Source organism: Pholis gunnellus (assembly GCF_910591455.1).
Source record: "Pholis gunnellus genome assembly, chromosome: 7".
NCBI classification, from domain to species: Eukaryota; Metazoa; Chordata; class Actinopteri; order Perciformes; family Pholidae; genus Pholis; species Pholis gunnellus.
The window spans coordinates 9,536,938-9,549,938 of record NC_136533.1 but is presented as its reverse complement, the minus strand read 5'-3'; the positions used below and the strand labels follow the sequence as shown (position 1 = coordinate 9,549,938).

The following is a 13,001-nucleotide window of genomic DNA, read 5'->3' as shown; positions in this document are numbered from 1 at the left end:
GAAAGAGCATTTTATTCAAACCACCTTAAGTAATAGTTTCCCTGGCTAACGGCTGCCCACTGTGGTGGAAATGACAAATGAGGTTCAGTTGTGGCGACAGGGCAGAGAAAACGGATGAACACAAAAAGCGCCGCTCATGACAGCTGCTGGTAAACAAAGGACAATGGCGAAGGCAGTGAATTCCTATCTCGAGTCAGAACAGGCCACCAATGCATACCCTGGAAACTGTACAACTCAGAGAAGATATGTACACGCACTCCGTCTGAGGGGAGAACTGCTGCTCCGTCAGCTACCATCAATGGATTATTGGGCTAAATCCAACAGATTAATGCTCTTTAATCAGGGGACGGTCACCATGGGATGAACTCAATGAGTCCTGGGATTTGGAGTTTCCCGGCCTAATATTCGGTTATTACATCACACTGCAGGAGGGGAAACGAACCTCTTGTTGACGGACTGACTCCAACACGATTATGTGAGTTAGCCTAGAGTGTTTACTGAAGATCTTTTGGGAGTCACAATTACATACAAAGTCCAGTAGTAAAGTATCCCAGTAGGCATTGTACTAAGATGTTAATACTACATCTATTAGGAGAAGGAAAAACCCAGTTTCAAAATATATGAATCAGAGCTACAGTCCTCATAAAGTGAGATACTGCTCAAGAATGTGAATTTCTGAACAACAATTTCAAGCATTGTCCTATGAACTCAGCTCTAGGGATTGTGGATAATGACAGAGTTCAAATTATAGTCCAGCTGAGTCCCAGCAGAGGCGGCCCTCCACCCCCCCCAGTGCACTACAACTACTCCATGAGTCAATTACAAGAAAATAAAGGACTCCAATACATTACACCAGCAGTGCCTGGTTTGAGCACTGTTGAAAATGTATTACAAGTTTTCTGAAAATGTTTAAATATGCATTATCGTATCACATATACACATTTCCTGAACATAAATCATAACCATGGATGACGGCAGGTTCAGAATTCTCATTTCATTTTGTTAACATATTAGAGTCAAAGGTTTTTACAGAGGGAATTTTGTATCACTCCATAAATCACAAAATACTGTCAGCCATAAATCCATTTTGGCCACGTTGTGAGGAATGAGAAAAGTCCTATAAACCAAGACTATGAATTATATATATATATATGAACAAACCCTTCAGAATATAGATGGGAATGAAACGGGAAAGTTTGGTACACGCTACTGGAGTAGAGATGTAGACAGCGTGTAACCTAATGGCTTGAGGGTGGCTTATTGTTACCATCTGTTACATCGGGCCATGCTATTGAGGGGTGGGGGGGGGGGGGGGGGGGGTATGAAATCACTGGGGCATGCTAGTGATTGTTTGGTTTTTTCATCTATGGAGCCATCTTGACACTTGCAGGCTCACTGTGAAGCAAACTCAGGAGGAGCAAAGAGGTGGTGAGGTAAACCAGCGCTGACACTTAGTGCACAAGCGCAGCTGGGCGGTGAACGCTCTCTTCGAAGGAGCAAAACCATCAGAGCTCAGCAGGGATCCATCACACATGACGAGAATGAGGCCTCTCCTTTGACCGTACACAACAGGTTCAAAGCTCAGTCTCTGTGCACTGTAGGACAACGGTAAACAGCAATCAGGACTACAGGTATATAATCATTATAATTACGATTATGCAGTGACTAACAATTTGGGTTATTGTGGCTACAGCAGCAGCATATTATTGCACAGTCAATATGATTTTAGGGTATGCAGTAAATATTTCTTAGGTTAGAAAGCGGAGGAATTGTTGTTATGAAACATCAAATAAGGATTTAAAGTTGTGTCAAAGCCATGAAATTTCAGAATCATACAACTGTATGATCATTCTAGAGGCTGTAGTGTTGCTTTATACAGAGAGATATACAATGATATCCACCCGTCAGTAGAACTCACTACAATTCCAGCAGCATCACAAACTGCAGCCTCCTAAATGACGTAGAGCTGGAAATACCAGATGTCCAACACTTGCTGTACCAGGTCATTCTGAGCCAAGACTAATGAAGATCATTGAGGCAGGCTTTAATGACGCAGAATTAATGCTTATTAGTGAAAAAAATATTTTTCCATCAAGGCTGCTGGCATATTAGAGGAGATTTTTTAATACCATTCAGTATTAGTAGGGACCCTTCACCACACAAAACACCATCACAGTAAAACTGGTTGTTCAACTGCACTCTGTAGAATATATTTCACTACAAAATCATCGTATACTGCAAGAATGCTGTACTTTTTCGCATGTGGGGAACAATGAGCATCATTACTTGCTTAAAATGCAGACCGTAAAAGACACAGTGGAGTCTTTTAAAGTGCTTTGGAGAACAGCATTTGTATTATTGTTATGGGGTTGTTTTGGATCTACAAGCCGAGTAGCTGATTAATAAGTAGACTGCAACGGGTAATGATCAGTAATGTGGACATTTTGAAATCCCCGCAGTGTTTCCCCTACATGCATTAAACAGCACAGCTGCTAAATGAAAATATCCCCGAACATGAGCTAGCTATCTCGACTTTAAGCAGCCAGAGTCGGGGACGAGCCAGGATAGCGAGAACACCCTTTAGCAGAGAGTTATTGGTCGTTCAAAATCGCAGCAGGCGGATCGGATCAAATTCATGGTTTAATAACCCGATACCCCGTGTGGGTGCATCTCAAAATATGTATTGCTAGTTCAACAATTAACATTAGGGACATCAAAGTAATCTTCAATTTCTTATAATAAATAAATGTTTAATAGTTTTCTCCACATGCCAGTATATTTCAACTGGTTTGTTTATTTTAGAATCTTTATTTGAATGTAATTTTTGACCAATGTTGCCAGAGCTACATAACACTTTTTTTCCCACAATGCAGTCAATGTACATTTCTGTATACTTGTGAGTCAAATTATATATTTTGGAATTTTCAGACGAGTTTGGTAAACTGGTTAGTGAGGAAAGGAAAGCTGCTGGAAAAAAAAAAAAAAAATCCTCAGGGAAACTCTGTAAAGCAGGTGGTAGAGTGAGTCTAAATGGTGGAATCAAAAATAGGCACTTTTCAGTTTCATACAAAATAAATTCTTATTGTGTAGATCCCTGGGAAACCGCACGTTCATTTTAAAACTAACAATCATTTGGAGATCGTATCAATTCCAGTTTGACTTACATGCCACTGCGGCCTGTAGATAAAAAAGGGACATTTTCAGGAATGATTGAAAGAATATATTAAAAAAAGCACTGCACAACAGCTTGGGGCTGCGGCTGTGTGCAGTAGTACACACTTGGTCCGGGTTTCTGGTGTTTAAATCTGGGCCTCAGGGATTGAAGCATGCTGATCCTCCAGTACTATACGACTCAAACCACTACACATTTCTTTTAGAGCAGTAAATTTAAGCAAAACCATGTTGGTTCGCAATAAAAGCCCATTATCTTTTTTTAACAGTACGCCATCTTTCTAACCTTCCTGTTTGTATTCTTCTGCCTCTCTGATCTTGTCGATCATTGTGCTGAAGAACTAAAAAGGAAATGTGATAATCAGCAATTTGTAAAAGTGGAGCAGACATGTTTTTTGTGTTCTTAGGGGGAAACCCACAGGGCTGGAGACAATTACCTTCTCTCCCGGTCAATGAGTGTTAAATCAAACGAAACGGCTTTCTGGCTGCCCACCTCCTGGAGACCCCCGACTGAACAGAAACAGCGGACAAATACCTTCTCTTAATTAAAATGTTAAAGTAACGAAATACTTCATTATGTGCTACCAAGGAAAAGCGTTTTCCCCGTCTGTCACAGTAAACAAATCAATGTTAAATTGCACGGATTATTGATTCTAGAGGCGTCTCATTAAGACTCTTTCAAGCCTTCCACTTGTTCCCTGATGGCACAGCTCGTCTTCCTTGTTGAAGCGCTACCTGGTTGCTAGGCAGCCCCGCTGGATGACGAAGAGCACTCAATCTGCGTCACTTCAGGATTTCTTCAGCTGGAAGTAATTTCTAGATAAAAAGGTGAAAAAGAGAGCCTTAAAAATCCTACATGATGTCATTAATAATGCCATCTAGTAGGATGTAGTTAATATCATCCGTTATCTCATGTCCTCCTCTAACATGTAAGAGCGCTCATCGTATACCGCTAATCATGTGCTCATTATTCCAGGCACGAGAGCGGTAATGGTCACACACGTTCACAGCAATGAGCACACTTCTACTAGCTATAAAGTGCAAATGAGCAAACAAGAGGGTTCTACAGCAACGGCCTGAAACATCGTGTGTGTATGTCAGTGCTGGTCAGGTTTAACGCATTAGGCCAGAGGCACACCACATTAAGAACAACAACTTCCATCTTGTTGTCACACACACTTTAAGATTGGGCAACAACATGGACTCACTCTCTACATAAGTGAAGGGGATCTTCACTTAGAAAAGAAACAAACCTGTAGTTTATGTTGTAATCTTGGACAGACAGACTTTCACAGGTTAGATTAGTGTTATTGATCCAAACACCGCTTTCCACCGTGTTTAATGATTAAGCAATTTAAACTTTCTGCTTACTGAATTAATTTAAAGTTTTGTTCCAAGAACAACAGATTGATGATGTTGACATTTCATTTGCTGGTTGGCCAGTGTGACAAATCACCTTGTTCTACAAGCGCAACAAGGAAAAGATAAACAAACAAAGGAACAATAATCATCATGGATAAGGTACCTCCGTCAAGACTTCTCAAGCAGCAAAGAGACAGAAATGACTGTGGCAACTGAATCATCTGTGATCTTATACACTATAATCTAAACTGTAATGGCTTAAGAGACAAAAGGGTGTAGAATACAGAGCAATAGCCTGGAGGAAAGATAAATACAAATGAGAGCTTTTTAGCCATCATTCTGTGACATATCTGCTTTTCCTCCTCTACTGACTCCAGACTAACAGACTCCACGGAGACCTCATGACCTGTAGCTAGGCATCGGTTGAAATGTGCTGATATCAGCGCCATTACTATACCCGACTTTCGGTGCCGACACTGAACAAATACTTTTCCATGCTTTAGTTTGGGAAATATAAACATGTATTCATCCTATTTCTTTGTTTATCCAAAGATGCCAAACTGCTCAATGCATCATTGTTAAATATAGAACCTTGCCTAAATAAGATATGGTCTTTAGATTTAAAAAAAAAAAAAAAAAAAAAGAAATTTGACAAACCAGCCTTAGATCTTGTTCAAACAGTCAGACACGATTGCTAAATAGTTAGCTAGATTGAATACTTTCACATTGTACAAAAATATAATCAAATTAGAGTGTAGGTTGTGTACTTTAGACACAATCTGCCAGGTTGCCAGCTGCGAGTACTAATAACAGCCATTTGTTGTTTACGGTCATTAAGTTTATGTTCATAATGATAAATTGGAGGGAGACCTGAAGGGACACATGTCTGTGTTGCAGATTTGAGGACTTATTCGTTAGATTTAGTGAGTTTTTGGAGCCAGTGCTGCTAGCTAGCTACTTTCTTTGAAAAGAGTTGGCAGCACTGGGCCGGGCTTTTCGGTTGGATCATTTTAAAAATCAAGCAGTCTCTTGCCGATTTCTCCCCTCCCTTTCCCTCACGAGTCCTTTTCTATAAGAGACGACCCTCGTTTTCAAGATTATAACCAACACACCGTCTGAAACAGTGAATCTAATTCCAGCATTTCCTCAGACTGTCATAGTTTCTGTGTTAGCTCAGCTCTGACGCAATGACAAACACTTTAATCAATTCCTCCCATCAGTAAGCAGGGCATCTTCCTCAAACAGTGCAATACACACAGCTGCACCCAAACCAACACGCACCATTCTTGTTACTATTCAGACTATGATTGGTTTATCTACGAGTCTCCCACACCGCAGACAGAGCACAAATAATGAAAAGGTTCCCTGTGACAGAAAATTGCATGGTAGAGTTCCACTAAAAGTTTAACCTTCTCGTCTGGAGAAAATAAAAGGCAGTCACTTTCAAATTGCAAAATCCATCTAAAACAGCATGCCATTCAACATCAGCAGAAGCAGTCTATAGTTTGTTGTTGGACAGAAACGTAATGTGCAGTAGAAGTCATATCTTTCTAGAAATGTTATGTCCTCGTTCAGGAGGTGGAATGTGGCACGCAGCGCAGCAGGAGCAGTAAACACAGCCCACTTATCAAGTAGCCAGGCCGGCCCAAGTAAAGTCTTTGTTTGTCAGGTTTTATGTAGGGCGATCACATTTTTGCCCCAAGAGCATTCGAGCCATATTAGAAAACCAGAATAAAAAAGGTCAGACAGCGAATCACTAAAGTTGTGGGCCAAATGAGCCCAGCAGCAGCAATCTGACAAGTCCTGAAGCTAATTGGATCGCATTTCATTTTCACAGTGGGTTAAAAAAAATTAAAAGATAAGAAAGGCCATGGCAAGTAAACAAAAGAGTTGCTCATGAATGCGTTTGTGGTCATTCACTTGACGTTTGCACAGACGAAACCCTGACATTTCAAACTTACGTCCAGAAAAAGGCCATTACTGCACATTTCTGTCAACCTTAATATTGTTTACTTATCTCCACATATGCCAAAGCCACCTCTTGGTAAATGTGAAAACACCCACGCAGCTTGCTAATCAGGTTTTTAACCCAAGCACCACAAATGCCATGAGGGCTCAGCTGAGTTTACACAGAAACAAATGAGGGAATCACCCGTAGCCAGCGGCAAATCAATGCCTGCAGAGGATGGCTGATGATCCAGCATGATGAGGTAAATATCCAATCGGGGGCAAACGATTGCATTCGTCTCTACGACCCCATTAGCGTCAGTTTATTCCCTCAGCAAGAGCCTAGTTGTGACCGCTTCATCTTTTAGACATTTAAAAGAAAATTTAACAACAACAACAACAAAGCATCCAAATAAAACATCCAGATACAAACTACTATTGAGGATTGGCAATATAGTTCTGAAAATAATTGTATTAATACAATATTTACTCATTTATGGCAAATGTTAGCAAAATGACAAATATATGTTAATTCTCCCCAGTGCATTAAATAAAGCAAACATTTTCAATAGAAATTTTTAAAAAAAAAAAGAGAAAAATAAATAAATAAATAAACTTTGTAGCAAAAATAAAATATGATATAGAAAAAAAATATATATATATATATATATATATATAAAATTTAATAATCTATAGATGGGCCCTAAATCAGCTTCTAAGATTTTAATTGCAATTAGCTAAGAATAAGTAATTTGGAAAATACAATTTTGTAAAATTGTAAACCTAAAGAAGTGAAATATACAAACTGTATGCCTTGGCCTAACATTAAATTGCCAAAAAAGTAGTCACGCAGAATAACAATCAACAGAGCAGCAAGCATCCTTTACAGGTAACAATAACACATTTTTAACACAAATAACACTATGCGATGGACACGTGAGCAAACTTCAGCCCGGCGTCTTATCTGCACTGCAGGAGTGTTCCTCACATATGCACCCGATTGTGACCAATTGGGCTTTCATGCGATCCGATTGATCAATAACATGCTGAGATGAATCAGCTGAATTAGACAGACTATCTGATTATCAATGTTGTTACTAAATAACGGTTTACACAACCGTTTCACTCATTAAACGTGTGGCTCCTTCATTATAAATTGTTTTTGTGAAGTATTGCTGCAGAATGTTGAACAAAACTAAGTTGGACTAGTAGCAGCTGACAAAGCAGCTCTGGGTTCAACTTGTCTGCTAGTTTTCTATGAGAGCAAATTGATTATATTTCATTGTTGGTCAGGCAAAAAAAAAAAAAAACCTGATTAATCAAGCAAATAATCAACATAATTGTAAATTAGATGTAGCTCAACATTACTCAAATAATCAGTGATTAACTGTTTAATGGAATCAGTGAGTGAAAAAAAAAAGAAAAACCAACCTGTAGGATCAGTAGAGGAACATAAGCCCAATTCATAACTTTATTATCTTTAGTTTTGTTAAATGCATGGTTGTATAAAAATATTTTACTGCAAAATTAGTTTATTTGGATCCTCACCAAAACAGTCAAAATATAGGCTCCTCCAAAAGCAACAGTATCTGCCTTATCACATGTATTTTGGGAAGTAAAGATTATTATACAACTATCCATTTCAATCTAGACATCTCTGAGAAAATATGGTTGTGCTTTGTTCTTCTACTAGATAGAGCAACCTGCATAGGGCTCTGAGGCGATTATGTGAACCTAAGGAACGAGTACGCTGTAACATTTAGGAGCTGGAATATTTCCATTTCATCCATCACACTGCAAGAGTCGAGTCCTTATAGTGGAAGGTTGCAGGGAGGTCAGCTAAGCAGACATACTATGCAAGGGTAGGAAACGTTAGATGTGATGTACGAGCGCTGCCGACGAGAACTGAAAGGTGACTTTGTCCAAATGTCAACGGGGAAATGTGAAACTAGAAAAACAAAAGAACTCAAAGCGCGCTCGTGCTCTACTGTGAGCGTGAATACATGCAGACTCCAAAACAACACCGCTCTCTGGACAGCTGACCAGCACACACACACTGGCATAGTCCTCATTTCGGGTGACTGCAGGGCTTTTACCACACACAGACCAACTGCTAAACAATACAAAAACCAGTGAAACAAAAATGATTACAAACAGATACTATTAGATGGGGAGTTCACACCTGGATGATGATGCTGCTGCCGGCTTTTCCAAATGTCCTGTGGGGTCCCCTCAAACGTACCTGTCGATTGAAAAGCGCACACGTTTTAAAAACAAGAAACAAAAAGAGAATTCTTTAAAATGGACGATAGCAAATTACAAAGACTAAAGTAGTCTCATAAAAGCCACAGAAACAAAAGAGGATGCAAGCAAGTCAAACAAAATATAGCGCCACACGTTGTACATTCAAATATGACGTAAAGAGATTACCAAAGCTAATGAATCCAAAATGAGATTCTGCTCAGTTTATGCAGACAGCTGGAAGCGCCTGAGGGAAATGACTTGCCAAATATACACAGAAATAGTCCACAGTGTGTTGACACCACTCAACAACTGAATTGCTTTTCCGTCTCCCCAGATGTAATCAATGACTTCCAGCAACCTATCAATCAAAGTCTGAAAAGCCACATATGGTCTTCTTAGCTTCTCTAACCTCGTCCACTGGAAACAACAGGAGGCACATCAGCTGTGGTCTCATTAATGAGGCATTTGGCAACCCCACCATCTCACCAGGTAGAGGGAAATTAAAAGCAATGACGCCAGGAAAGAAAGCCATCCTCATTGTCAGAGGAATATTGCTGGTTCACTGCAGTCCCTGGAGACGGATCAGTAGTCAGCGAAGAAATACCAAACTAAATATAGCTCCCACCATTTTGCTGAGGTAAATCATATTCATGGCTATTTTAAGAATACATCTAAGCGACAACTACCAAGACAACACTAGAAGAACAGATACGCATTGTGAGCTGTGATTGTAAAAAAATAATAAAGATTAAGTCGTGAGGTAAATAGCCTTTACAGCCACTGTTAAGAGAGAAATCACTTTGTGCTACAGTATCTCATCCGAGCCTCAGGCGGTAGACATTCCACCCTCGCACTTTCAGCGGCTTACAAATGCACAGTTTCACATGCTAAAAATAACCATTCAAATTACAATATTTACAGTTTGTTGTATAATTGGTAGACTGTAATGTGAATGTAAGAATTAATAAATCACTGAGGGGTTAAAAAATAAAAAGGGGGTCACCATCTGCTTTGGCTACACAGCATGCCCAGAGTGTGTGAGGGACCTGTGGGACTGTACTCTGATGCTGCTGCCCGCCTCACTGCCTCTTCATGTAAACTCCATTGAGACAAACGCATATACATATGCTACTGCTGCTGCTGCTGCTGGACTCTGGGAATAATTTCAGCTCCATTGAGACCAGGCTCTCTATGCAGTCTGGTGGTGTGCACAGGGACACATTCTAAACTCGCAAAGAGAAACAATTGTTCATTTCAACCATTTTTTTTTTGGTAAATATAGTACAGTATACTATTTCAGCCAACAGTGAATCTGTGCCCTTGAGGAGGAGGGTAATATTTCCATTCTCGTAAGACAATGCGTACCACCTCTAGGCAACAGCGAGACTGGTGCTTTTGTTCTGCGTAGCGAGAGAAACCTGCAGCTTGAGAGTCGGCTGAGGTGACGATATCCTGCAGTCACAAGCAGTCTGAAAAGGTCATCATCGGGCCAGATCTGACCTATTTACCAGAGACACCGCTGCACTCACAAAGTACAGTTCAACCATGTTAACAACGAAAATATCTCAATTACTTGCTTTGGTTAAAAAAATAAAAAATAAACCTAGTCACAAAAAAAAAACAGAAGGAAGCCTTGTTTCATCTGTCCTGTTTCCTCGGCCAGTTAGAATCCCCCCCACCCGCCCAGAGAGCCTGGATGACATGTTGATTCCTGTTCGCAAGGCAATTAGAAGAAAAAGAAAAATGTGCGACTGCTGGCATGGGAATATGGCTCGATTCATGAAAAAGAACAAATAAGCCATTTAAAAGGCTTCATGCTGGGGGGGCAATAATAGCTCTCATCCGTCTCCTGCAACTCCAGTTTTTATCTTTCATTTAGAGATAGAAGGAATGTAAGAGCCACAGTGTCCCATCCCTCATGTTGTGGGCTTCGGTCTGACCCCAAGCCAGCATCTTGGATTGGCTTTTGTTTTATGTTGAAATGGTTTTAAGCTTTACAAAACATGGGCCACAAGCATGAGATATGCAGCGGTGTCATTTTAAAAAGGAAAAATAAAACTCGTCATGTCTGTCCTTCTACAACACTCAACAAATAGGAGGTGAAAAAGTGAAGTTAAGCTGACATTTCACTAATCCGATGAATCATAGGAAATAGGATTGAGACTTTCCCTGCAGACTGCTCAACAGTGAGATGTAGGTCGTTCACAGCACTGACAACATGGCAGTGCTGCAGCATTGCTCAACGCCACTTGGGACAAGTCTTAACACACCAAACACTCACCTGAACTGTGAGGCGTTAAGACAACTTTCACACCCTGAGACCAATCTCTCCCAGGAAAGACCAGCAGATCGCTGCATTTGATCACTTAATCCCAATTACAAATTAAACAGTGTACAATAACACAACCTACTTTCATATTTACATAAATATTACAGCACACTACCGTGTAGGTTCTCTATTTCTTGTCATTTTTTTTTTTTAATGGAATCATCATCATCATCATCATCATCATCATCATCAGGTGCTGCCCTAATTGGGTAAATTCTATCACTGAAATACACAGACAGTCTGGCTCCCACACTGGTTAATCCACTTTCACCGATAAACCAGTCCACTGTGCCGCCCCCTTTTGAAAACTAACATTCATTCAACGTGTTAACCCATTTGTTTTTAAACATAGAAACTAGAAATGTACTAATGAAATAAAGACACATTAGCTCAGCTCTGTCATTTAGATACTTAAGCATGGTAATCACTCATGTTAACCTTTCACAATTAAATAACTTCACAGCTACAGGGTGGAGCAGCTCAGCCGTTAAAACGGTTATAGAGCTAAACCATTTCTTAAAAAATGAAGGGGCTTCTATTTAAAACACGCGTTTTTAACGCTACATACTGTTGACAAGAAGGGAAATAATTTCATAATTTGACAGAGCTGTCCACCACGCGCTCAACTTCGCTTCTCCAGTTTGTTGTATATGTGACCGACAATTCACATAAACTAGTACGAGAACAAAGAAACTTAACAGCCGGATTTGATAATAAAACAATATATCTTTAAGAACGCAGCTTTGACATGACTTATGTGCTCCCTCCCAAGACAAGATACAAAACACTGCTTGAAGCGTGTTAAAGTAACATTGTTGTTACAGACAACGGTAGGTATATTTTAAAAGCACACAAAGCGCGGGTAACTTACAGATAGACGTGGAGCAGTCTCCAGAGTCTGCTTCAGAGTAACGTTAGCCGATATTACAGTGGTTGAGCAGCGTGGATAGGGTGGCGACTCATCGCTGCGCTCCGTGCTTTTCACAAACCCCGGAGCAGCAAACAATTTAAGAGCTGGGCATTACCGTAATAACCGGCGCTCTCACAAAAGCGCACATTGGATTATATATACCGTAATACATGGCATTATTTTCCACACTGCAGAAATACCCTGTTACAAGTAAAAGTCCTGCATTCGAAATCCTACTTAAGTAAAAGCAGCTATGATAGTTATTAGCATCAACATATTCAAAGTACCAAAAGTAAAAGTAAACCTACTCATTATGCAGGACGGCCCAATTGTAGATTAATGTATACAAAAGCACTGGAGTATGATTATTGATGCATTAATGTAGGCTATATCACTCTAATGTTGTTAAAGGTGGGCTGATTTCTACTGCTTTATATTCAGCCAGGTATCTTAATAATCCATAATAATGCATCATAAATTATGAGTGGATTCATATATTATTAGTTATATTAATAATCTGAATCTGCAAAGTTACTACTAATGATGTCAAATAAATGTAATAGAGCAAAACGTTCTGATAGTATACTAGATGTATAAAGTAGCATAAAATGGAAACACAGGTACCTCAAATTTTGTACTTAAGTACAGTAAGCTACGTAAATAAATGTACTTTGCTACATTCCGCCACTGACAAGGTTTCTCACTGTCACTGTTGTATCCCTGTATTCACAGTAAAAAACCTTGCTGTATCAGCCCTGTAACATACTGGAATAACTAAATACACTCCAATGAAATACAATTAAGGATCATTATGGGTAATGGTGAAGGTAAAAAAAAGGCTACATCTACCTTAATTAATCCCTGTTTGAAAGCACGACCTGTCCAGCATGCTAAGTGACCTAAATCAAACACACCCATGATGCACAGGTGAACAGGTGAATGAGTTCTGGGAAGTTTAACGAGTGATATCCCCTCTGAACCTTCCAGATGGTCCCATTTTACAAAACTGTTGGAGGCTCACAAAAGTGGGAAAAAATA

At 39.8% G+C, this 13,001-nt stretch overlaps 1 protein-coding gene across 2 annotated transcripts in view; it reads right to left on the bottom strand.

The window, feature by feature from the left end:
* tp53i11b (tumor protein p53 inducible protein 11b) overlaps positions 1–12,013 on the bottom strand; it is a 28,603-nt gene extending 16,590 nt beyond the window's left edge. For both annotated transcript variants that reach the window (XM_079163345.1, XM_079163346.1), the window contains exons 1-2: positions 11,925–12,013; positions 8,663–8,722 (exon numbers count right to left, since the gene is read on the bottom strand). The gene's annotated coding sequence lies outside the window, so the exon portion shown is untranslated. The remainder of the gene's footprint in view (positions 1–8,662; positions 8,723–11,924) is intronic.
* Between the last annotated feature and the right edge of the window lie 988 nt (positions 12,014–13,001).